The 25,643-nt window shown below is 36.1% G+C and overlaps 2 long non-coding RNA genes across 2 annotated transcripts in view; one reads left to right on the top strand and one right to left on the bottom strand.

Moving 5' to 3' along the window:
• Positions 1–25,643, top strand: part of LOC132149722 (uncharacterized) — a 34,729-nt gene that overhangs the window by 4,842 nt on the left and 4,244 nt on the right. The window lies entirely within an intron of this gene.
• On the bottom strand, positions 24,754–25,639 carry LOC132149730 (uncharacterized). Its single transcript, XR_009435057.1, has 2 exons — positions 25,064–25,639; positions 24,754–24,962 (listed from the first exon to the last, which is right to left on the bottom strand). It is a non-coding gene; the product is annotated as an uncharacterized LOC132149730 (long non-coding RNA).

Raw genomic sequence — 25,643 nt, 5'->3', positions numbered from 1 at the left:
ACAATAAACATAACATTTCTCACGAGCAAGTTTTGAAGGGGACACCAATAAAACAGGCAAAATTGTACTTAAGGATATGTGTACAAAGAGGAAAGCCTTACTATTGCATGGAGACCGTTCCATTATCCTTCTTCTCAAAGTTTATTTCTGGTTCAATGAAAAAGCTGACTAAGTTGACCAAAACATTCTTCAAAACATTTTTTTTTGCAATGTTTTTGAAGTTGTTTACACAATCAAGCCACCAAAATACAATGAAATTTGAACTTAACTTCAACTTTTATTTATTTATATAGCACATTTAATAGCAATGTTGTTGCTTCACAGTTATAATTAAAACATGCATATATAAAAACATTTGCCATGCCTAGCAAAATGAAGGCATAAACACTCTTAGACATACTGTACACCCTCACACAACTGTATAGTGAGATCGGTATAGACGTGAAAGAGAGGGGGGGAAACGTAATAATTTATTACGTCAATGACTGATTTGTTCAATTCACTCAGTTAGGAAACACCTCCTCAGTGTGTTTCTCAAAATTAGTGCTGTTACTGCTGTAGCTTAGTTTTCAACTTTTTTTCGTTGGTGAAATAGTGATAAAACAGGCAATATGGTGCCTAAACTGCACTTAATATTAACTTCTTGTTTATTCAATTTTTATAAAAATCTAAATCACATTTGTTATGCTAATATCTGGAGAACAACTGCACTCTTAGTATGATGTTATATTAAATTAACTATATTAAATGAAATAAACCGACCAGTGGCGGCTCGTGGATTTTAAAATAGAGGAGGCAAACTAATTGTATTGGTCTGGGGATCCCTGCCGATTGTTATTATCATTATTATTTGCTTAACCACTTTAAAATGCCTTTTTGGCAGCTTTTAGTCAAAAACCGTAAAGAAAATATATTCAGTATCGCTACTCATTATAAATAGTTGGTAAATTACCAGCCCAGCCGCTCCGGAAGACGTTCAAACCATAGACTGTATAAAAACAGGTTCACACTAATAGCACGTAATTTACGTCTCTATGATGGTTGGTTGATAAAGGGAGGCTAGCCTCCTCTATGATGTTACTTTTCTCAGCACTCCTCAGCGCTGGAAGTGAACACTCGATGCTGATTGGTTCCCCTGGCCTCCCACTCCCCTTCTTTTTCACTTAGCGGTTGTAATTACATCAGCAGATTCGCCACATTCGCGATAGAAAAACGGAGCTTTCATGTAATGGTATTACAACTGTGGAATTACAAACAAAAATATATACATTCTGAGACATGAACTGAAATGAATAGTGAATTTTATTAACATTAAATCTTCCTCATTTTCACCTCAAAATTTGGGGGAAACTGTGCCTCCCCCTGCCTCACTCGACGAGCCGCCATTGAAACTGACTAAATCATAGTGAATGCGGGAAAATCTGAATGCGCACCCGCACTAGTCTAATCTAACGTACAAGACTTGTATATGCGTAACGTTACACTATGGGTGTGTGTAAGACGTTATTAAACAAGCTAGGTAAACGCCTGTATAAGGCTGCGTCTCATTTCTCTGTCTTAGCCCTTACCCTTACCCCTCCCCCTCGGTTTTGCGCGTTCATGTGAGGGGAAGTGGCGTCTCAATTCTCATTCTGATCAAGGGCTAGGGCCAAGGCGAAGGGCTACATAGCCCTTGAAACGAAGTTTGCGGAGGACCACACTTGAAAGAGAGGGGTAACAACGTATAATTTTTTCAAGAAGTGCCAACATCAAGCTTTTTTATGGCTGAGCGTCGTACTGTGAAGGAGTCGCACAAATGTAAGTATTTTCATCAGTTTAATTGACATTATAATTATGACACTCGTGTTTTAGGATACTTTAATACAATGTTTAAGCGATTTTAATTGTAATGTTTTTGTTTTGAATCGCTAGTTAACCGCTAGCTAGCAGCTATATTTGTCGAGCTAAGCTAACGTTAATTTTTATCTGTATCCTTGACATGACACTTCATATTATGTTTTTTAGGTGAAATTAGTGTGAAGTGAATTTTCGTGACATTACTCGTTATTCCTTGATTGATTTGACCGGTGGACACAATCTTCTTCTACGGTGTATTTGATTGATGGCACACAAGCGTGCAAAGATGTAGGGTGCTTCTCAATATCCCTCCTCGTCTCCTCTCTCCTCCGTCCTCTATCCTATGACCCGGAAACCGATCGAGCTCAGCCATCTTGAAGGACATCTCAATTCTCTAATTGCACCGCGAGGAGTCGAGGATCGAGGAGTGAGGAGGCTTCCAGAGGAGTCATGAGCGAGGATACACAGGTGCATCCTATGCGGAAGAGTTTTATCGACTAAAACGTGACGCACGTATAAATTCTCCTCCCCCTTCACATCGGTCACAATAATTTTGATTTCTACTTTACTTTTGCAGTTTATATAAACCACACACCTCACATATTTCAACAGGGTATCTTTCTTTATTATTATTTATTATGAATTTCTTAAATAAACAAATTTCAACAACATGAGGGCAGATCCTCTGAGCGCTGCTGATGACGCAACGAAGTGACGCTCGAGTGATCAAGGATTCCAATGTGTAAAAAAAGCTTTCATTCGATCCCTCCGTCCTCGCGTCTTTTCCTTGCAGCCTTCCCTCGCATCCTACAGGGGGCGGAGCTGAGACGCGAGGAAAGGAAGCGAGGAGAGGAAACGAGGATGCACAAATAAGAATTGAGAAGCACCCAAAGAGAGCCCAGGAAATCGACATCGCAACCTGAGACGACGGCATCTTCGTTTGTTTATGTCAATGCTTGTCGCCTCTGTTGACGTAACAGCCAGATAGTGGCAAGGGAAGATGACGCAAACGGCAATCGAGTGGCGTCTCATTTCTTAGTGGAACGCTCTACCCCTACCCCCCTTCACTCGGTATCGAGAAGCAAGGGGAAGACGCAGACAAAGTGGTAAGGGGAAGGGGAAGGGGTAAGACAGAGAAATGAGATTGGCCCTAAAACAAGGGCAGAGGCGTCGTGCCCATTCGAAGTGAGGGGGCACGTGCCCCCTCAGATTTCTGAGCCAAGTGGATTTTAAATGCAGTTTCCAAACGAAAAAAAAAAAAATTTCAGAATAATATTTTTTATATATTTGATACAATCACAGCGGTGTGATTAGATCATTCAGTGCACAGCATCAGCTGCTAAATTCAAATCTGCGTTCGCTGGCTGGCGCTGAGCCAGAGACAGACGCGTTCGTACAACGCTTCATGATAACCAATCAGAAACTATTCTGTTGCGCTTGTGGATGCAATGGCCAATCAGAGACGTCCAGAAGAGTCATCACTGAAACGCAGTGTTTTGTTCACTTGCTCGCTGACTGAATTATTTAGCGAATTCTCTCATCAGAAACAACAAAAGTGCAGATGTGCGTACGAATGTAAGTAAGATATTCGTTTCATAATGTAAAGTGCTTCAGTGATTTTAATGGGAGTTTTTGAGAGTGCCTGGACTCTGGCTAGACTGAATGAAAATGTTTTTTGATAATGTAAATGTTCTTTACTCTCTGTAAAATGAAAATGTTAAAATAAGTATCTTACAATATTGTTATTAAAATTTACATTAAATGCAAATTCAGTCGTATTAAAAATATTTTATGGCATGATATGGCACTTAAGTAAAAAGCAGGTTTTTATGTGTAGTTAATAGATTACACTACATTTCCATATATTGATCAAATAGCAATCTATAAAGGTGCAAAACGCGTTTACCTACACATATTTGAGAAACGAGATATTTCCTGATATAGTAAGCATGTTTGGAATTGTTTTGAATAAAAAGGAAAAAAAAAAAAAAAAAATTAAGCCTATATCAGTTATACAGTGCTTTCGTAGAATGACTTATACCCCCGACCCCCCCCCACACCCCAAAAAATGTGCCCCCTCAAAAATCATGAATGCATGACACCCCTGAACAAGGGTAAACGTTAAAATCGCTAACAGCGCAGACTACATAGGTGACAAAAGTAAATTGGTACACAATGATATTTTTTGGACACAATTTATTAATGACTCCGCATCATCTATATTAAAGAGAAAATAATCACGAGGTGAAAATGAGGAAATAATCACATTATATTTTAGGGGGGGACAACCCTCTGATGGGGGGGTCCGGACCCCCCGACCCCCCCGCGATTTCCGCCTATGGCGGGTCCTCTATGAGGGCTCATTAAAAAGTTAAAATATCGAGTACCAATACAAGTAATAACTATCCAGCAGTATCACTGGTATATTAGTTTGATGCGTTTTCTTATTTTAGGTACACTGAGTTCACAAAAGATAAAATATAAGTGTGAGAAATATGCTTTCAAATAAGCTGATCCCAAATTTCAATGGTGTGTGCTGAGGGCTGGTCAATACTTCACTTAAATACAGGCACAATGTCTCACGGGAATTATGCGACATTGTGAGAGCAGAAAGCTAAATGAAATGAGCTAAAAGAAAAAAACAAGCTGTTCATGTGGATACACTGTTTGGCTTTCAAACTACTCTACATGCCCAGCTTTGCCATTCACATATGAGCATGTTATAAAAATAGACATTTGTTGGGGTCTGTAGGGGTGCTATACAGAGGGGCAATGTGAAGTTGCCAATGCAGTTTTGTTATGTTAAGTGGGAAGGGGTGCCAACATTTCTACTGTGTTGCTTTTGATTCTGTTTCTCCGGTTTCCCTGCATCGACAACAATGTACATTGTAAGGCCTTTACATGGCAGTGGACTGACACACAAGATGGAAGAGTCAGAACGCCGTGCACAGAAAGTATGTAATGCAATCTCTGATGCACTGCTATTTCTCCTGGCCTTCACCCAAACCTTGACCATGTGGTGGCAGTCAGAGTTGCTCCTCCTCCATCTCCTTAAGATACAGCCATTATGCATTCCCTCTTGGGATTGACCACTTGGTATTCAAAGGTTATCAATTATGCTGCTCTGGTAGAGCTGCTGTATGATCTGCTGAGGAAAGAGGATTGCCTTTACTTGTGTAACAAAAGAAAATATGTCTGATTGCTGGTGTCTTGCCATGCTTACAAATGACTGTCAGTGCTGCAGTACTTACACAACTGCAGGAAGAGAACTCCCTTCCCTTATGTCAGGTTGTGGAAAAAAAAACTAACTATAAAAGTGCAATGAAAAAACAATCAGAAGACAAATCTTGCACATTGTTGCTAGATGTGCAGCTATAACCCTTGTGTTTCACTCTCCTGTACTGAATGTGGCAGAGTGAATGAAGACACTTGGTTTGACATTTTAATGTGATTTAATAAAACTTCTGCTTTCCAGTAGGCACAAGGCAATATAGTTTGCAACATTAATAAGGTGTATACCGAATTTAGCCGTAGGCCTACTTTTACACCGTTTTCTTCAGTTAAGCCTATGGAGGATAACAGTTTAGCAAATAGCCTACCTATACTTAATACATTGTATTAATAAATATACAGAGTTGGGCTTTTTAATTTATACCACTGTCTTGTCTTCGTTCATTGAGCCCCGTATTTTCTTCAGGTTTTCAGTAGGGCACCAAACACTTAATGTGCAGTTTAGCACAATTTGCTTTCATGTTCTGGGCTATTCTGCTTGTCTGTAAATAGTAGCCTATATGTTTATTATTAATAAGGTCTGTCCTCCAGTGTCACTGTCTTACTAGGATACATTAAGTCGCGTTAAGCGTTTGTGAAACAGTCTGCGGCACACCCCCACGCTAATGGTACAGCCCACAGTGCAAATTGTAAGATAAAAAAAGAAGAAAAAAAGAGAGAAATTTTTAAATTTTATTTATTCAAATGATTATTTCTAGGAAAGAAAATGGCAATTGTTCATTTATGAAGTAGTTGGAAAAAAATTAAAAAATGAATGTTTGGTTTATAAAAAAAAACTGTAAAAGTGCAATGAAAAAACAATCAGAAGACAAATCTTGCACATTGTTGCTAGATGTGCAGCTATAACTCAGTGTATAACTCAGTGAAATACAGTGTATTTCACTCTCTCGTACTGACTGTGGCAGAGCGAATGAAGACACTGGGTTTGACATTTTAATGTGATTTAATAAAACTTATATATATAATAAACACAATAAAAATGACAGTTATAATATGGTTCTAGACTAAAAGGCGGTTCAGATTGAATTTTATGACAGTAGTGCCTTTTTAGGTGAGTGTCATCACAGCAGGACATATTAAGGCACCTCAAAAGCATTAAAAGCACTGCTGTGGGAGAAAATGGTCATTCTTATTCAGCCTTGCATGAGATGGTAGAATAGTGTCAGCTGAGGTCTTCTGTTCTTCTGAGATCACAGGCAAAGCTTCATATAAGAAAAATCTTTAAATGCATTCTGTCAAGTTCTTAGTTCTTTTTTTAATGTTGGTTTGAAAAACCTGTATACCTTCTTTAGTCTTATGTACAAAAGTGGCAATGGTGAATTATTATTATTATTATTATTATTTATTTTTATTTTTTTCAAAATAAAATTGCTTGGACATATTGTTGCAGTTTTGAAGTGAAATGTCCAGTAAGTGGTGTTTAGTTGAGCTTACGCTGAAACAGACGTGACATGGCAACAATATATTACGCTGTTCTTACATGCATCACGCCGGTTTGGAGATAAATGTGCGGTGACTGTTGCACATAATATCTGTATGATGTCTTTTATATGAGGCACAACCAGTGTTGGGAATGTTATTTTGGAAGTTACCCTATGCATAATGTAATTAGTAGTGTAACTATTTAAATTACTTTTTTACAAGCAATGCGACTGATTGCATTGGATTTTTGATTACCTTTCTAAATTTCTACTAAATGTTTTCAACTGTTAATAATCTTTCAAATAAATAAAAAAATAAACCAGGAATGAACCTTAAAGTAGGCCTAGTAGGCCTTTCAAAATCCTTCATCATTTCAATTAAGATTAGGCTATAATAATTTAATTTTAATGCACAGCCGCCACAAAATCAGACTTCAGCATCTTTTTTCACTTTTTCGGATTTTTAAAAATACAACAATGGAATTAATTTGAACACTTGCCATGGTGGCAACTCTCAGACAGGTTGTAGCCTATATTTCAGTGTCCATGTGGGTTGATGTAATTAGCAGATGTGGTGCGCTGCAAATTCAAACAAGAGAACCAACCATAAGCATCAGCATTGCTTTACTAAATGGCCATTAAATGACAGGAGGCATCCTACACATCCAAAACAGGCAAAGCATCCAATATTATTCAACATACTTATTGCAGAAAATATTCATATGTAAGCCCCTTATAATCGTTAACATTTTCATAAGTAACTTATTTAATTATACTTTTCTTTTTTTCTCTCTGCAACTACATTTATTTTGTAATAAATAAAATACACAATGCAGTTTGGTTGCATGTGACTTTTATTCATTATTTTCATAGGAAATAATGGCAAACTATTTAAGAAGGATCTGAACAGACCACCTCTATTTCATTCTTTGACAGTATCAGGTGGATGTACCTGGGATTAATTCAGAAATGTAATAGATGTTCATCACATATGAGAGCCTATGCAGGCAGGTTGGCCTAAAAACACTAATATGCTGCCATTGTGCAGCCTGGTAGTGCTTTTTGTTGTTGTTCCAAGATATGTACAACCTGCATCTCAAAGCTGTACTTGTGGCAATAGGTACACAAGCCATCATAAACACACAAACCCTTTTTTTGCAGTGTGACAACTGCTGTCACTCCACCTGTCAACCTGTCAAAGCCAGCTATGGACTGGACCTCCTTGAATCAGAAAGCTCTACTGCAATATTCTCTCTCTCTCTGTGTGTGTTTGTGTGTCTTTTTCTCTGATCTCATTTCCTCCACAGTATTGGCCAGAAATATTCAGTTACCCAGTTTCAGATGCATGGTTTCTTCTATTAAGGTAACATCATAGATCAAGAAGTTGATAACGTTGGTTCTTTGAATCAGTCGAGTTCAAGGAGACGCTTCTTTTTATTACCTCCATGATGGAGGAGTGAAGTGATAGAATCCACTCAGGCTGATAATAAACAGCTGCAATTGAAGGTCAGCTCTAGAAGTAATTTGTCATTGATTTCTGGCTTTCCATAAGTTGAAACTGCTTAATTTTTGCGCAAATGCTCCATGAATATAAAGCGAAATATCTGAGGCCTCCAAATATGCACATTTCACATGCATTATGCAGACATCAGTCTTAAAAGTATTTCAAAAACAAATTATGTTAAGATTGTTGATGGATTCTCGGATAATAGATATTTTCTTTCGTTTGCACACAGAAATGTCCCATGGCTTAGAAAAGAAAACATTCATTCCACAAAAGGTTGTAGATATAAGATGAACAATTGAAAAGTTGAAGTGAGAAGACCTTGAATACAGAATACCAGATGCAGAGCTGGAAATTACATTTACGGTGGCTTTTCAAAACCTTTACCATTTAAAAAGGTCATTTCATATAAGTCAAGCTTTTTAGCACCAGTCATTCATTTTACATGACAAACTTCCATCTCTTCTCTGATCCCTACGGCTAAAAATCTAATGTTTGTTTGCTGCACATCACTGTAAACTGATTGGCTGCTGTTTTCACAAGTGAATAACAGTAGGCTATACTCAGGGCTGGACTGGGACAAAAAATCGGCCCGGGCATTTTTGCCCAGACCGGCCCACTATATGATCATAAACACCACCCATCTTTGCACGCCCTTAATTATATGCATACCAACTCCTATTCATTAAAACCACTAATGCCATGTAATGAGTGAGTATAGGAACGAGTGAGAGTTAACAGATGAAATAAGTCAAAATGTTATATTTATTAATACAGTTGAACTATACTCCACAGCGGTGAATCCTAAAACAAGCTATAAGAGGCTCTGACATAGCAATACCAGTGTTTCTTACAGGATTTTTGTTAAAACTATGGTGGTGTGTCCTCGGATAAAATTTTGTGCATTTTAATGTTAAATTCATTAATCTGGTGCACTTTGAGAGTTCAAAATTAAAAGCTCCAACCCATATTCTGTGTGCAAATTAAACAAAGAAAAATTCAAACCTCTTTTAGTTACAGTGTCTATTTACATTACACCTATACATAATAATAGTTATAATATTAATCCAATGACAGTAATAGCCATATTTTGTAAAACAAATGCACAAAAAAATAAAGGAAACTTTCTTAATTAGTTGTACCAATTTCTATACTTGAAAGAGATAAGCACATGATCTTTTATTTTGACGCAAACTGCATCAAGCTTTTATTTTGGCGGAAAACATGGTTTACAAACGCCTCTTATTAAATTTCTAGTGAATAGCGGTAATCGTCAACTATGCAGATGTGGAAATAATCTACACTCATGACATGGCTGAAGTGTTTTGAAAGTAGTTATGCTTACCGCAGGCTCTACATTTTCTCATCTCTCTCCTGATCCTCCGTCCTCACTATCATTATCTGCACATTCCTTGCGTTTCTACTCCATCTTTTTTTACAGATACACACTGACACTGCTGCCGCTCGCTCACTCGTTTAAAGTTGTGATTGGGCCAGCCCAGTGTCAATCAAGAAAAGAGCCAATGGGCCGCTGATCTACGTGTTTCATGGGCTGGTCTGTCAGAAAAAAAAACTAACACTGACTTTGACCAATGCATACCGGTATGCCCAATGGCCAGTCCAGCCATGGCTATACTGCAAGTTCACTGTCAGGTTCAATAGTTCACAGAACAATCATTTTGAATATATGTCACATAAACCTTAGTATTGGGACACTGAGATCTTTCAGAAGGACTGCAAGTCTTTTCTAAGCCATTTGTGAAGCTTAGCTTGAACAGAAGGTCTTTTTAGGGAGAGGAGAGAGAACTTACATCATGTTACATAATACATGAAACGCCTTCATTTCAAAAGATCAAGGAGAAATAGATTTTATACAGGCTTTGATGACACTTTATTTTGAAACTATTGACTTGATTCTCTCTCTATATGCAGACATAGTTTCGGGAGAAGCTTAGGAAACTGTAGTTTGAAGGCAGTAAATAATTATGGAGCTGTTAATTATTTATTTAAAAGAGAAGATTGTAGGGTGTAATTTTATAGTCCTGGCTTTCAGTTGAAAATGAAAGGAATGTGAGATAAATGGCTTTCAATTAAGGGTTGAATTAAAAGAACATGTTGTATGTATCTTTAGCTGCAACAGCTGGCTGGTAGCCTTCAGAATTACTTCTGAATAGCGTCCTGTGGGAGGTTAATGCAAAACCAGATTATTTAGTAAGAAGTTGAAGAGGTGTAAGAACAACAAATAATCAAATAAGAACCATGCAATATGTTTAGATATTTGTCTGCAAGGGTGACTGATTTTCACTCCAGTTTAGCATGTCTTCGATGACAGACAGTGTGTGTGAATATCTAGTCAAAGTGTCAAATACAATAGTATCAGAAAATTCTATATTATATTCATAATACATTTGTTGAAAGTCTTTCTACCATGTGCCTTTGTGTCAAAGGCCTAATTAAATGTAATATTTGCAGCGTATAGTTTTTTTTAATATAAATATACAGTACCTCACAGTTTGATAAGTTAAAAATCTTTATAAAAATACACATTTGAAAAAAAATATATAACTTAATAAAGAAAGTAGCTTGGCATTTTCGTAACGTCATTTTACAAGATCACAGAATCAATTCTACTCTTAAGATGTTAGAGTAGTTTCTAACTATTATTGGACATGCCTGTGAAGGCAGAATAAAAATTCATTCAAAAGCCTGAGCATGAATAAAAACAAAATATAAAAAAACTCGTAAGTGTGCTGTCATTTTCCCTAATAACCATGATTGCTACATCTATTCATGTTTAAGTGAACATGCTCACAGCACAAGGTTTTCTTATGTTATTTCTGAATTCATTTTCATACTTACCACCACCTCGTGTTTTAACTGTCATGAAGATGCAAGTTTTGAGCAGACTGATACAATAGTTCCACAAAATAACATTGGGGTGACTGATATTTTAAAAGGCACTCTATGAAGTGTGTTAATATAGTTCTATTATGTTGAAGAGCTGATGCATTTAAAGATGGAAGCTAGAGCACAGATGACAGTCCTGTCCTTGAGAAAGCAAGAGCTCTCATGGATGGCTCAAGCCTACTCAAACCAAACTCTCACGTCAATGGGCAAAGCTGAGTGGAAACCTGCTCGGGGACCCATGTCATTTGAAGAAACTTTTGCAAGTCTTAAGATGCGTATTTAATTAAGTCCTGTAGGTTTTAATCTGTGACACTTTTATTAATCTGCTTTCTATCTTCAGCAGTGTGTGCTAGTTGTGCTTAAAAGAAGGGTTCATCACAAAGTGCTTATTTTATAAAATTAATATGGCCAAAACATATTCTCTTGGCACTTTCTCATGTATTTTATTAATATTTATAAATTCATGCAATAGGCCTTTATGTACACTCTGTGTCTCATGGTCCGAAATTAGCTATATTATCTTTTTAATTGAAATGCTGCCTCAATCTGACTAAAATGAGAGCTCCATCCAAATAAAATTGAGATGAATGATTGAAAGGGGTGGTGTAGATCTTAATCCATTCAACAGAAACATTTTAGACGACTACAGCACACACACATTCATAGAGACGTCTATTTGCACCTGCAGTTACATCTGAAAGATGTATTACTTAATACATCTGTTTGTATTGCAGTTGTTTGCCCATCTGCAATACATCTATAGGACATTAACTCTCAGATGTCAAATAGATGTCTATTAGATGTCTTTAAGATGTTTATGATTTACTAAGTTCATTTTCATTCATTTTCATTCTTCGTTTGGTGGCAAAAAGATGTTCGAAAAGGCTGAGAGTGACGGTATACTATTTCCGAACATTCCGACCCTTGCGCTGATGGAGGCGGGGTGTAGATTAATGAACATGACTTGCGACGCTCGCACATATCCCCTAAACACAAACAACTATGAAATGATGAAGTGTAGACAATCTAGGTGTAAGACGGACACCAATGGTCAGCATATTATAGACAAAAGAATAATGATTAGCTGTAGTTCAGAGTCAAGTATCATGTTTGCAATACAAAAGAACCATAATCAGTCCTTTATGGGAAGCGTGAATGTCACATAGTCTGTAAAACTTTAGCATGATGTGGAAAAAAATATTGGAGTTTGTTACTTTATTTTATTAGTGTTCATTTATTATATTCAACTGGATAAATTGTTACACCTTCTTATATTTTATGTGGTGTCATGATTTAGGCTACTTTTGATAAAAACAAATGTTTATTATTGTATGTTTGTTTGGCATTTAATTTATTGTATACCCTTTAAATTCGCTTTCAGAAGCAGCAGTATGGTGTAACATTTATTTGAAACATGTATTTGGTACTTGCTACCTCATAACTTTACTCTTTCCTTTAATTATTTTCATAGCTTTGGAAAACTTGCCTCCCATGTTTCTCTGCGTCGCTTTTGAATAACTCCAGGTCATCGACACCAAGCTTTGTTTCGATTTCCTTCTAGGAATTAAATGCTTTCTCTGAATCTTTAAAGTCTTTCGTCGAGCGATCTTACAGGTGTGGATATATCTGTGCCATCTCAGCTCTTCGACACTGCAATGTATTCATGTTGCTAGTGACTAGGCCGGGGATATTGTTCTCTCTTGTCTGAACTCAGTTGAATGAGAAACAAACCAGGAAAAAAAAAATCGCACCCCAAAGAAGGTGGAGTTTCAGAACACACCCACCGATTGCGTAACCGCCACGGTCCAATGTAAAGTCAAAGGTGTTCAGGAGCCAAAACGAACTTCCCCAGAAAGTTTGCTTTGGTCAGCTGTTTCGAACTGCCAAAACGAACTCAAAATGAACTTCCTTTCGGCTTGATTTTATTCTAAATCACTTTATATCAGTTAGTTTTTTAGATTTCGTTTGAAGTATATCAGGGCCTTTACTCTCTCAATCAAATTCAAACAGACGTTCTGCTCATACGCAGTGCAGTGGTGAGCATGCGTATGCTTCTTTATGTGTAATGAAATAGTCTGGAGACTGAATTAGACTACTACATATTTGCTAACCTAAGCAACCTAATGCTGAGAGATGTGGAAGATTGTGCAGGACACGTGGTCTATCTGGCCAAACTACTGGAGTGACAAATTAAATTACCAAGGACTTGCCCAGCTGACAACCTTAAATGTTAATTATACATGTTTTTCACTGGTACCTGCCTGAACAACTATTATTCCCATGAACCATTATCTTTGGTTCCCATTTATCGACAGACTTTCTCTGGTGAGTTCCAGTCCTTGTCACTTCGTTAAAGTTGATTATCATCAACCGTTTAAAATGATCTCTGATGGGCAATATAGGATGAAAATAGAAGACTTTTTATCGTTTTATGTTTACTGCCAGAACCACATGGAATGTGTGAGAAAATGGGACTTGTTGCTATATGTTCAGATATGGCTGGCACTGCAGTTATTCATAATATTTAATACCACCTCTGGCTGCCATCCAGAATTTATGATTTGCATTCATAAATGCATTTATTGTTTTTATTAAAGCTATGGGAATTCAATGCTGTTTCTTGTTTGTTTTTAGAGGGTTTTGGGTTGGACAAATTTGTTGCATATTGCTCATAGATGTTTTTATAAAGGACTGGTTTACAACAGTTTGAAAACTGCTTTCTATGGGTTATTATGGACACATAATTTGTAGTTCATTCTGGGTGGGCAGTTTTAATAGACTGCCATTAATATTCCTGTGGCTCAGTGGTAGAGCATTGCGTTAACAGCACAAAAGGTTGTAAAAAAAAAAAGTATAGCATGAATGCACTGTAAATTGCTTTGGATAAATAATCTGCTAAGTGCATAAATGTAATATTGCATATAATCATTATTTACAAAATTATTTTATTAAAGTTTATGGAGTTTACGAACATTCACTACATTTTTACAGTGAGAGATTCCACTCCCTTGTATTACTCCCAGTTATTGGACTATTTGCACATATTCGCTGTTAATTACATCATCATACCTCTGTACAAAGTGAAGAATATCGTCTGAAGTTAACAGATTAAAGAAAATATTACGTTAAAAAGCATGGAGACATTAGATTTCTCGACAAAGGAGGATTATTTATTTAGCAGGTCTCCTATATTCTCAGCAGTTCAGTGTTCTGAGATAATCAATCTAGAGCTCTCAGCATTGAACTGCTCATTCTGCTTCTGCGTCAGCCTGTGTGTCCCCTTAATTAAACTAAAGTACACCATTTATTTTGACTTGCTGTTCCTAAGGTACACAGGTACAAACCGAGTGTGAGATGTGTGGTCAATTTGCCAAAATTGGCCCAAAGAAAATTAAGAACTATTTTACTTGCAGTGCTGCAATTATCCTTACAGATGTAAACAACAGATGTAAATGTCGAGAAAAACAAGTGTGAGGTATAGGAACATACTACAATGTCTTCATACCCTGCCTCTCAATCTGCACAAGTCTGTTTTACATTGCATTTGCATTTAGTCGGATTTAAAATATATCTATAATTTTTAATCGAGGCACAGCACAAACCAATTTGCCTCCATTCAGTTGGAGTGTTGTCCATTATTTAAAATGCACAGATGTGTCAAGTGGCAGGTGTCCAAAGCATGAGCAAAATACAGCCTCTATTATTTCCAAAGATAATTAGAGAAATATATTTCCCACGAGAATCTTCACTAGAGTCTTCCTGCTTATCATCTAATCTGTTCAAAGAGAGGCATCTCTGGGAAATAGGCTTTCCTTTACACCTACACAGAAAGATTTCATCGCTTTTCGTAACGAGTATGCAATGCACCTCGCTTAGATGTGCTTTTCCCTTTGGATGCAGAGCCAAGAGTAAATGCTTGATGTCCTTGGAAATTAATCATACATATTCTTTTGCTTGGTGGGGATGGAATGATTCACAACAAGCTCTTCTTCTAATGTTGCAGACAAAAGAGTCTAATAGGTGTAGCAATATGGCTTGTTCTTCAAAACAAATATCCAAGTTTTTGAATTTATTTTTGTTGTCTAAAGCATCCTATTAAGGTTATGCTACTTTTCTACATGGGTAAATGAATGGTTATGCATTACAAACATAATTCATTTTGGTGGTGTTTGCATTGCGTGAAATATTCATGGATAGTTATGCCCTTTCAGACACTTTCCTGTGAAAGTTACAGAGTTGAACAAGTTGATCTGGTATGACGTGAGTTCGGTTATAGATTTTCACAGACAAGGTTGGCAGATGATTTCACAGCCTCATGCTATGGGCACCTGCACAGTAGAGAAAGAAACCATTTTTACAGAAATGGCATATGGTCCATTTTGAAGGTGTAGAAAGAGCAGGGTCAGTATTAAATCAAGGGGGAATACAGTGAATTGGATTTCCGAGAGCACAGCTGAACCCTCTTATCTGACGTTTATAATGGTTAATGGATACCTACTGTACGTCAGAATGTTCTCAACTTTGATGGACCCAAGAGATTTTTCTCCAGATTCTTAAAATGCACCATTTCTATTGAAATCATCTAATATTTTTTTACATTTATTTTTAATGTTCTTTCCAGTACAGTACAATGTGCCGCAGTTGTTGTTGCTAGAGCTTGTTTTGCATAACTTTGAATTAAATGGTGTTTGGCAATAACTTGCATCCAGCATGAAATTATTGCATGAGTTGAAATAAAGGCAAAAAAATTTAATAAAAAAAAAAAAAAAATTGATGTGCTTTTGCAATAAGCTGCTGTAAGAATATTTGTGGAAGAAAAAATATATTTGTGGAAAAACAATGTATTTTTTTTAGAAATATTAGTGAAAGAAAGAAAAGTCTTGAATATTTGAATGTAATGTGAAAATATATCAGAAAGAACAAAAAATACTATTGAAGCTTTTCACGAAGTCACGATCACGGTTGTTCTTGTTCTTGTCTCAAACCGGTTTGAAAACAATTATTAATTTTTAATTTCCAGTTAGTGGTGCAAGTGGTGTAGAAAGTGCACGCTCCACTTTTTGTTCTTGAATACTCGCTCTCCCATAAGCAGGGCTGGAGTGGGGGGACGGGACGGGAAGGGTTGGGGTTTCAACGGGGGACAGTGTGCAAACATAACGTATCTAGAAGTCCAATCTAGAGTCCCCCCAGTGAATTTTGGCCATTTCCACCACCATTGCCCATAAGTGATTGCTCATCAGCAATGCAGACATATCACGCTTTAGAAGTGGATTTTGATTATATCACAGAACATGTTATTATGGGAACAGCACTGGATAAATGAGTGTATGAGCAACCGAAGAGTTAAACCATCTGCTTTCCTTTCTCCTAAGACCTGCACAATTTTGTTCAGGAGGTGGAGGATTGTGAAAATTGTTGATCCAAACAAGCTATCTTCAATAAATGTGGTAGATCAGAATCAGAAACGATGGACTGAAGTGACTTTTGCTCTCAAAGGGTTGAGGAAAGTGGTACAGGGCAAGATCAAGCTGGAGAACCAGATTTGTCCTGAATTATTAAAATAAATAATGAAAATAGGACTTTCTTCACAGAATTGATTACGCAGTATGAAATTTATAGAGCAAAGTCAGGCTTTAAAATGTTTAGACAGATGTGCATAGATGTGATTTTAACTAATGTTGAAATTGTAGATGAATAAAACATGAAGAAATGGAAAGGATACACACACCCCACGAAAATTTGTATAGTGTCTTTATAGATCAATAGTAGATTCTCAGCCGCATTTGGCTAATTGCTTTTATGCAAGGATGTGGCTTTGATCATGTTGAGCCTGTCTCAAAAGTGGGAACATTACTGTGGAAGACATTAAAGACGACCTGTGTTCGAGGCTTGATGAGAAAAAAGGCAGTTCTACAGCTTTTTATGACAAAGTCTTTGTTGTGAATTAGATGAATTGAAAGCCTGTCTTAGATGATGCATCTGTATGTTGCCATATTTCGTAAAATGTGTTTTCAGATTAATTAAATTCAGGTATAAACCTGAGAGCCTGAAATCATTTTGACGTCTATTATTTTAGTTCTCGTTCAAGTAGGTTGTTGGACTGCCACTGCTGATATGCAAGAGTCTTTGACTTGCTTTTAATGGCAGATATTTTACTGTGTGATCGCACAGTGTGTGCTTTTGAGAATGTCTCAGTTTTCTCTGTATTCAGCGTAACAGTGTTATTCCTAATGAATGAATCATCTCTTTTTATGATCATTTAATCTGAAATAAAGTGCTGTAAAAGATTTCTGAGCTTGTGCACATTGTTAACTTTGTGGTCTAATTTTACTGGGGTTTCAAGGTTTCAGTTATGCAGACTTTATGCAGGTATAAAAAAGCCCGGGAATGGTGCAAATGAATTATAGTTAATATTGATGTGTGTTTAAGCAGCTCTTATTTGAGCTGACATTTGCCCTGACAATCATTCTGCTTTCGTGCCATGTTGTAATTACTGTAATTACTACATGACAACCTGGGATGTTCTGGAGCTGTGCACTTCCCCAAACTCAGAATTATGCGTTTCTATGGCAACACTATTAAGGCCAAAATGAATCTGTGCAATTTGAGTAATCAGTAGAAAACTACAATATAACAATAATTATCCAAATGCCTTTATGGTTAATTTAGTGGGATATTAAAGAGATAGTTCACCTGAAAATGAAAATTATGTCATCATTTAGGGGTGTAGGCCACATTGTAACACATTTTTTTTGACTTTGTCAGTTTGTGTAATTCCACATGGGGTTCAGAATATAACTTTTGTTTGTGTAGTATAAATATGTCACTTTGTTTCATAATTACAGTGTATATGGTTTTTTTCAATTTACCCTCAAAAAATGAAAGTGAAATGTGACTACATGCCCCATTTATTGTAACATCTGAGGGGTATGTTGTCACATGACTGTATGACAAGCTTAAAACATGATCTGATCTCAAAAACATATACAAGACAAACTAAAATATTTTGTAAATAAAAATAAATTAATATAAAAAAATAAAATAATGGTGTTTTTTTTTTTATGAAAAATAATCTGATTTTGGAGTTTGTCAATGAACAAATTGCAACCAGGCGTGGGAAGGCCCTTAAAATGATCATTTCTGAACATTTATCATTGACTGTCAGTCTTAATTCACCTGCTCCGTTTCTCATTAAAATGGTTTAAAGTAAATTGTGTAAATTACATCTCTAATGTAATAGAATTTTAGTTTAATAATGGTGGGGCAGATTTTAACACAGTGTTACAATGTGCCACATCAGCAAAATTGGAATTTAAAACTGGTTTGTGTTTCTGCTAGTTATTGAAGCATTAAAAAACTGGTAAATAACAGATTGGAGATTAAAATAATAGCAGGTTCATCTAATTTGAAATTAATAATAAAAACGGAGATAGTCTACATAATTTTATTTTTCTTTACTTAAGCCAGAAATGTAATTTTACTCTGGTAAAATAAATGTTCAGTGATCTCTTCAAAAGATTTTTACATTTTGCCACACTTTCTACTCTATGTAATGTTGATATGGTAACTAGAAAATGCTATAAATTTTGTTATTTTGGCATGTGTGGAAATAATTAAACCACGTGTGTAACAACTTACCCGTGTTACCTAGTGCCCCGCACTGCCCTACTCAGTTTGATGTCCATTTCTGTAGAAGATATTTCGAAGAATGTTGGTAACCAAACAGTTTTGGTTCCCATTGACTTCCATTGTATGATAAAAAATATATAATGGAAGTACATGGGAACCAAAACTATTTGATTATCAACATTATTCTAATATTGCTCCACACACACACACACACGCACAAGCACAAACACAAAAAGGGTCATAATTTATAAGGGTGAACAAAAATGATGATTTGTAGCATCAATGAAGTTGAACTGTATTGTATGCTTTTCCATTATCATCAAGTTATTCATGGATTATTAAGATATAAACATTAGTCAATTATAGTAATTATTAAATAGACATTTTACAAGATAATGGTTTAACTTCATTTAGAGCTACTGGTATTTTGAGTGATTCCACTGGTAGTACAAATCAAATCTCTAAGAAAATTCAGAATTTACTTATCTACAAGGGTATTTATGCTTTTTTTAATTTTGCAATCTCATGCCGATTCTGCATGAATGCACCTTCAGAGTGAACTTAATAGCACTCTGATGGTAAATATTGTAGAAACTTAATTTTCTGTAAAGTTGCTTTGCAATGAATTGTATCGTAAAAAGCTCTATACAAATTGAATTGAATTGAATTGATTGTAGCACCATTCCATAAAGGAAGGAAATTTCTGAAGACCTTCACAAAAAAGTTGTTGATACTATGGAAAAGATTTCAAAGCAGTCCAACAAACCACAGTCTGAGCCAGCTTAGTCAAATGGAGAAAGTTTGGAGTAGTGGGTTGCAAATTGGGTTGCTATAGACCGTAGGCCACTGATAATCTTATATTTGGTGATTTTATGGAAATAAACCAAACAGCAAACCTATATCTTTGAACTGAAGTTAATGAAGTTCCATACAGCATCAGTAAGATCGGGCAGCCATTTATGCTGTGGCACCCAGGAAGCAGTTGGGGGTTCGGTGCCTTGCTCAAGGACACCTCAATCGTGGTATTGCCGCCCCAAGATTCGAACCCACAACCCTAGGGTTAGGAGTCAAACTCTCTAACCACTAGGCCACGACTTCCCCATCATTTACAAATAAGACACAATTTTACGCAGGATTTTCAGAAACATTGAAATGGAAAGACAATGCTGTGTCGACTATATTTTACAGACAGTAATGCCCCACACAAGTATGAGTAACTGTTTTCATTATGTAGTCTCTATTGCTTTGTCTGTTATTACAGATCATTTTATATGTACTGAGTATTTGTGTTTTTATCTAAATCACTGCAGTCTCCATGATGTTTTTTGATGTAGAAAACATTATAAGTGGACAACAGAGAACAGTACAAAATAACAAAAGGGCAGTTCATGACCCCTTTAATTTATAGTTGCAAATAGTTAACAAATAATGACTTGAATTAACTGTGTTTGATTGTGTTTCCAGCCCTATTAATAATCAGCATGCTCCTTCATCAGCAAAATCACATCTTCTGTACAGCTGAACTCGGACAAGCCATTACTTATATTTAATATTTTAATATTTAGGGTTAAATTTCGATAGTCTCTTAATCACTTATGCACACCCACAGTTCTGAATTGATTGCCTGCTTATTGAAGCACATTCTGCTGCCTTGAAACTGTGACAAAAGCCCTGCCATGCCCCCACAGGCTGTGTTTCATTAGAGAGTAGGAATGGGTAGTATAGGCATGCCTGACATCCACTGATAGTGCAACAGATGATGCCAGAAGCAGCGCTACTCTGTCACGGCACACTTTAGCAGACTCTAGTCTGGATCTGGATCAGAAGAATGCGTTCTGGCATTTTGGGGCTGCTTTTGATAAGACTTCGACATTTTACACCGGCATACAATTGATGACATCCGGAGGCTGTGAATGGCTTGTGGGACTTTGATTGAAGCTTATTAACAACAAACCATTTATAAACTGTAATTTCACAGGAGTCTTCCCCCATTCTCCAAAAATAAAAACTGATATATAGATAGCAGATACTGGATATGGCATGTTTAAAGCTATGAACTGGTTTTAAAGGAGTCATATAACGTTGCTAAAAAGAACATTATTCTGTGTATTTGGTGTAATGCAATGTGTTTATGTTAAAGTTCAAAAAACACATTATTTTCCACATACTGTACATTATTGTTTCTCCTCTATGCCCCGCCTTTCTGAAACGCTTTACAAAGCTCATCATTCTGAAAAGCGAGGTGTGCTCTGATTGGCCAGCTATCCAGTGCGTTGTGATTGGCTGAATACCTCAAGCGCTAAATGGAAATGCTACACCCCTTAAAATACTGTGAAATTTGTCCCGGTCAGAACACTGTTGCGACAAGACAAAATCAATAAAACCCATTACAAAGGAGGCATTTGTTGTATCCAGTGGGGACATAATTATGGATTATAATGACTTTGTCTTTTTACGCGTTGTGTTGCGCATCGCGACACGTAAACATTAAACCATTTGTCTGCATTTGTGATTGGAGAAACGACGAACCACAAGCGTTTCTCTACACTGCTTTCTTTCTATGTGTGAACATTTGAGTGGCTTTATGCACATCTTCCCACATCGTGATGTGGACATGTGGAGACGTGTTAGAATGAGGCGTTTTAGGAGGGTGTGGATGAGTCTTAACTTTTATAAATAATATGTCTTTGGGTTTGAGACTTTAGTCTTTGTAACTTTAGGGATCTTATCTATTCACGAACAGCTTGTAACACTCCAAAGAGAAGGGCAAACTTTAAATCACATCATATGACCCCTTTAATTAGAAAAAAATGTGCACTGAAGCACATGTGAGACCATAAGTGCTAGTCAGTTAAATATCTGTCACGTTAAATGACCAAACAATAGGGAGAAATGTTGAAACTCTTGAATAAAAGCACTGTAGATAAACCTGTGACCTGTTGTGAACTAATGCCATCCTCCAGCTCTCCTTTCAACTACATTATAATAAACAGAGTGAAAGAAAAGCGATGATTTCAGATGCTGTTTAGAGCGGGTTTTATTTAATCATGTATCAAGAGGTGCAAATTAGTGGAACAATATTAAGATGATTGACTATTGAAAGTAGTATCATTATGAGGGTTGGATCTGTACGATGGAGACTGAAAATTCTGACCATTTTCTGGATTTAAGAGTTTTCTAAATGAGATCCTAGCTCTGTCACTCTGTCCCTACATACAAATAGCACTCTTCCACAGTAGTTATTATCCATCCAGTTCAGGAAATGTTATTAAGCACCTGAAGATGGGCAAAAGAGCCAGATATTCAACTTATTTCCATAGTAATCTGATTCACAGAAGTGGCACTAATAGAAAGAGCCACCTAAATCACATCTTGGGTGTGCCTGGAAACATGTTTATAGCATATGCTATGGTGTGATAGATGATATGGTCACCAGAAGACTCAACTGAGCTGTTGTTATTGATTTCAGAGTGGCAAGAACAGCACAAGGTAATTTACTCTCTTGACTTAACACCCACAAGTCCAAATGCACCCACAACCTAGCTATTTAATTTTTTTTGTCTGTGTGTTGTTTTATATAGGTTTAAGTTCAAATTTGTGATACTTCAGCTGCGGTTTATGTCCCTGAAATCTTGTTATTGAGATGCCATCAGCAAATAATTATACATGAGTGAAGAAGCTATCTCAGGCTTGGCTGTCTAATTAAGAATCTCATCTAAGTGCTCCTCGAGTCAAATATGTAAATTACTTTAGTGGTTTCTTCAGGGGATGGTGGAGGAAGATGGACCATAGTGAGATTTGACGTCAGGTTTAATTTGATGTTAGTAAAAGGAGGCTGTGAGAGAAAGAAAGAGCTGCACAATTGGAGTGTTGTTGTACACAACAGTTAAATAAACAAGAATTGCATAGAGGAATATACACTGAAGATGCAATACTGGCGGTTAATTTGCCTGTGTATTCTGTGGTAACGGAAAGAATTCAAAACTATGTCAAACATAAAACAGTAGTGGTGTTTTGGTCCCAAATTAATCTGTGTTTTTAAATGAATTGGTTGGGTGTATGATTCCATGACTGACAGTTATTTAGTTCCTAAAATAATCTTTGTTTTTAAACAAATCGATTATTAATGATTTATGATTTAATTAATGATTTAATTATTTATTTTGTTTCTGAATGAATCTGTTTTTTAAATGAATTGGTTAAGTTAATTATTCAACGACTGACTCATAGTTAATTTGTTTCTGAATGAATCTGTTTTTAAACAAATCAGTGAATAATTCAATGATTGACTCATTATTGATTTGTTTCTGAATGAATCTGTTTTTAAATGAATCAGCTGAGTGAATGATTCAATGACTGGCTCATTATTAATTTGTTTCTAAATGAATCTGTGTTTTAAATGAATCGGTTGAATAAATGATTCCATAGTCTTCTCTCCATCTATTGGAATAGCCATGTGTAAAAGGATTCACTGAAGAATCACTACTAATAATACACAGACTGATAGTGAAAATTACTAGTATTATAGGACTGTCTGTATCAGTACTCTTGACTCTATTCAGCCAATCAAATTCAAGGATCAGAACTAATGGTTTACAAGATATTAGCACTGTACAATCAAATGAACAGACCATCCCTCAGAGCCTTGTTTTCACTCACATCAGATTTAATTAAATCTTGCATCTACTCAATCTAAAGTTCTTGAACCATCTCAGTTATCCAAAGTCTACAGCATAATTCCATAATTCACTGATGCACAATACACAAACAACTGTATGAGCTTTTCTCTTTGTAATATAAATCTGCCTCAATTTCCTGCAGGATCTCCTATTCATCTCCTGTTAATAAAGGCCAAAAAAGTGTTATGTAGTTTGTATGTTTATATGCACCCTGTTTTATGCGATGTCCCTGTTATGTAAGCCACAGGTAATATAACTGAAATTAACAGCAGATGTAATTTAGTTATGGGGAAAATGTAAGTGTTTTGATATTTTTTTAGACTACTCAGTATCTAGGGAGAAATATTACAATGGTTACTCAAGGGTAAGTGTTTCTTTCATTTTGCATTTCAGAAAAAAAATCTATGTTTGATTTAGACCCAGCACCAATCATGACACGACATGAAGTAGATTGATGAAGTATGCTTACATCAGAGACTGTATAATTATTGGTGTTTTCTCAGGAAACAGTGGAGTGCTAAGAGGAATGTACTAAAGCTAAGAGGCTGCTATGCTGAGTTCCTAATGATCTCGAAACTGGCAAAAATCCATCTTTGTGTGAAGTAGTTATTTTCTGTGTGATCAAAGACATATGTATGACATTGACATTTATATGGTCAGATTACGTCAAGCATTAGAAAATGTTTTCTTAATTCTGCAGCTTGACAGAAATGTGATCTGTAATGACACTAAAGAGCTTCAATAAATATCCTTGGATGAACTAACTGCTGTAAATTGTAGCGGATACTTAATTGTGCACGGAAGCTTTCGAATTCGTCATCAACGACTAATATGCAGAACAAGCCAATTGAGGCTTCATTTTCTGAATGCTGCATTACTGATGAGTGCTGCTTGTAATATTGAAGCTTTTTAAATTTTCATGACTGGTTTATTTCATATTTGTGTGTAGTGTTTTTCTGTTACATTTTCAAAAAGCAAAGAGTGTAATACGAATAAATGGCCCATGTTCATGATTAATAAACATAAACTCAGTGCATCCGGTAGGAATCTGTGGTTGATTTGTAATGTTTACCAAAGTACTTAGCATCTCCTAGTGATGAAACATTATAATTTATAAAGTTTTGAAAGTCTGCCTTGAATACGATTGAAGATTATTTTAAAGAAGCCTCTAAAAGCTAAAAAAAAAAAAATAATATTATTTGTTTTCACATTGTTGTAATAACTAAGTTTAATAACTTGTCTATTATGGTGCATGCGTCAGTGCTTCCCTCACTCCTTCTGCTTCAAGTTGTTTTTTCAATGGAAGACATTAAATTTTAATTTTCACTTAATGCTGCAGCTCTCTTATTGAGCCTCCGGGGGAAAAGTAAAGATTTGATCTCGTTTGAAACATCCACCAAAGGGTCGTTCAAGGTTACTCGGCCTACTGCTAAATGCACTGGGGTTATTTATTTGCATATATTAAAATATGCTGGTCCAACAGGAATATCAATGCTCTTTTTATTGAAATTCATTGTCAACATCAAATTCAAAACTTCCAACGTAGCACTTGCTGTATAGCCACAGTGCATTATACATAATAAATGAACTGAAGACAGATAAAAAAAAAAATATTCCAGGTTCTGTACAAGCTAAGATGAATCTGCAGCATTTGTTTTGATTATCAAAACATAATTTTTCCATCTCTCTCTCTCTCTCTCTCTCTCTCTCTCTCTCTCTCTCTCTCTCTCTCTCTCTCTCTCTCTCTCTCTCTCTCTCTCTCTCTCTGTCTCTTTCTTTAAGAAAAAAGCAAAAACAAGATTGTGGTAAGACATTTCCAAATGTCCAAACTGAATTGCCAGTTTTTGAGACTTTAACAGTTTAGATGTTAAATTTATAACTTCATGTAAGCATGACAAATTTGTTAAAACATCTGTGTTATTTGAACTGTGAAGTTGTTCTCATGACATTACAGCTCATATTTGTTTTCATTTTATGGTTGTTTTAGAGTTGTCATGTTGAAACAAACTTATATAACTTTACACAGAAATGGTTAGAAATAATTTCCTCCACACTAAAAGGATATAAAATAATTGAAAATCTCTTGTGTCTTTACTGTTGACACAGTGATTATTTTAACATTTACGTCCCCATTATTGACTCCATTTACTTCAATTTTGGGCCCCTCACTGTAACCCGTGAGGTATTGTTCAAAATATATATATTTTTTTGACATTATATCCCCATTGCTGTTGATTGAGCTTTACTTGTACCGAACCCAGAATATTCCTTTAGGACAGCACAAGAACAATACGTACTAAACTGTTGGTTGTCTGTAATCTGAGATTTTCTGTATAACCCTGTTTTTAGGGCTTTTGCAATGTAGTAATTGATATA

Source organism: Carassius carassius, chromosome 1, assembly GCF_963082965.1.
Source record: "Carassius carassius chromosome 1, fCarCar2.1, whole genome shotgun sequence".
In the NCBI taxonomy this organism is placed as follows: Eukaryota; Metazoa; Chordata; class Actinopteri; order Cypriniformes; family Cyprinidae; genus Carassius; species Carassius carassius.
Note: the sequence above shows the minus strand (reverse complement) of the source record. Positions and strands in the feature narration are given on the sequence as shown.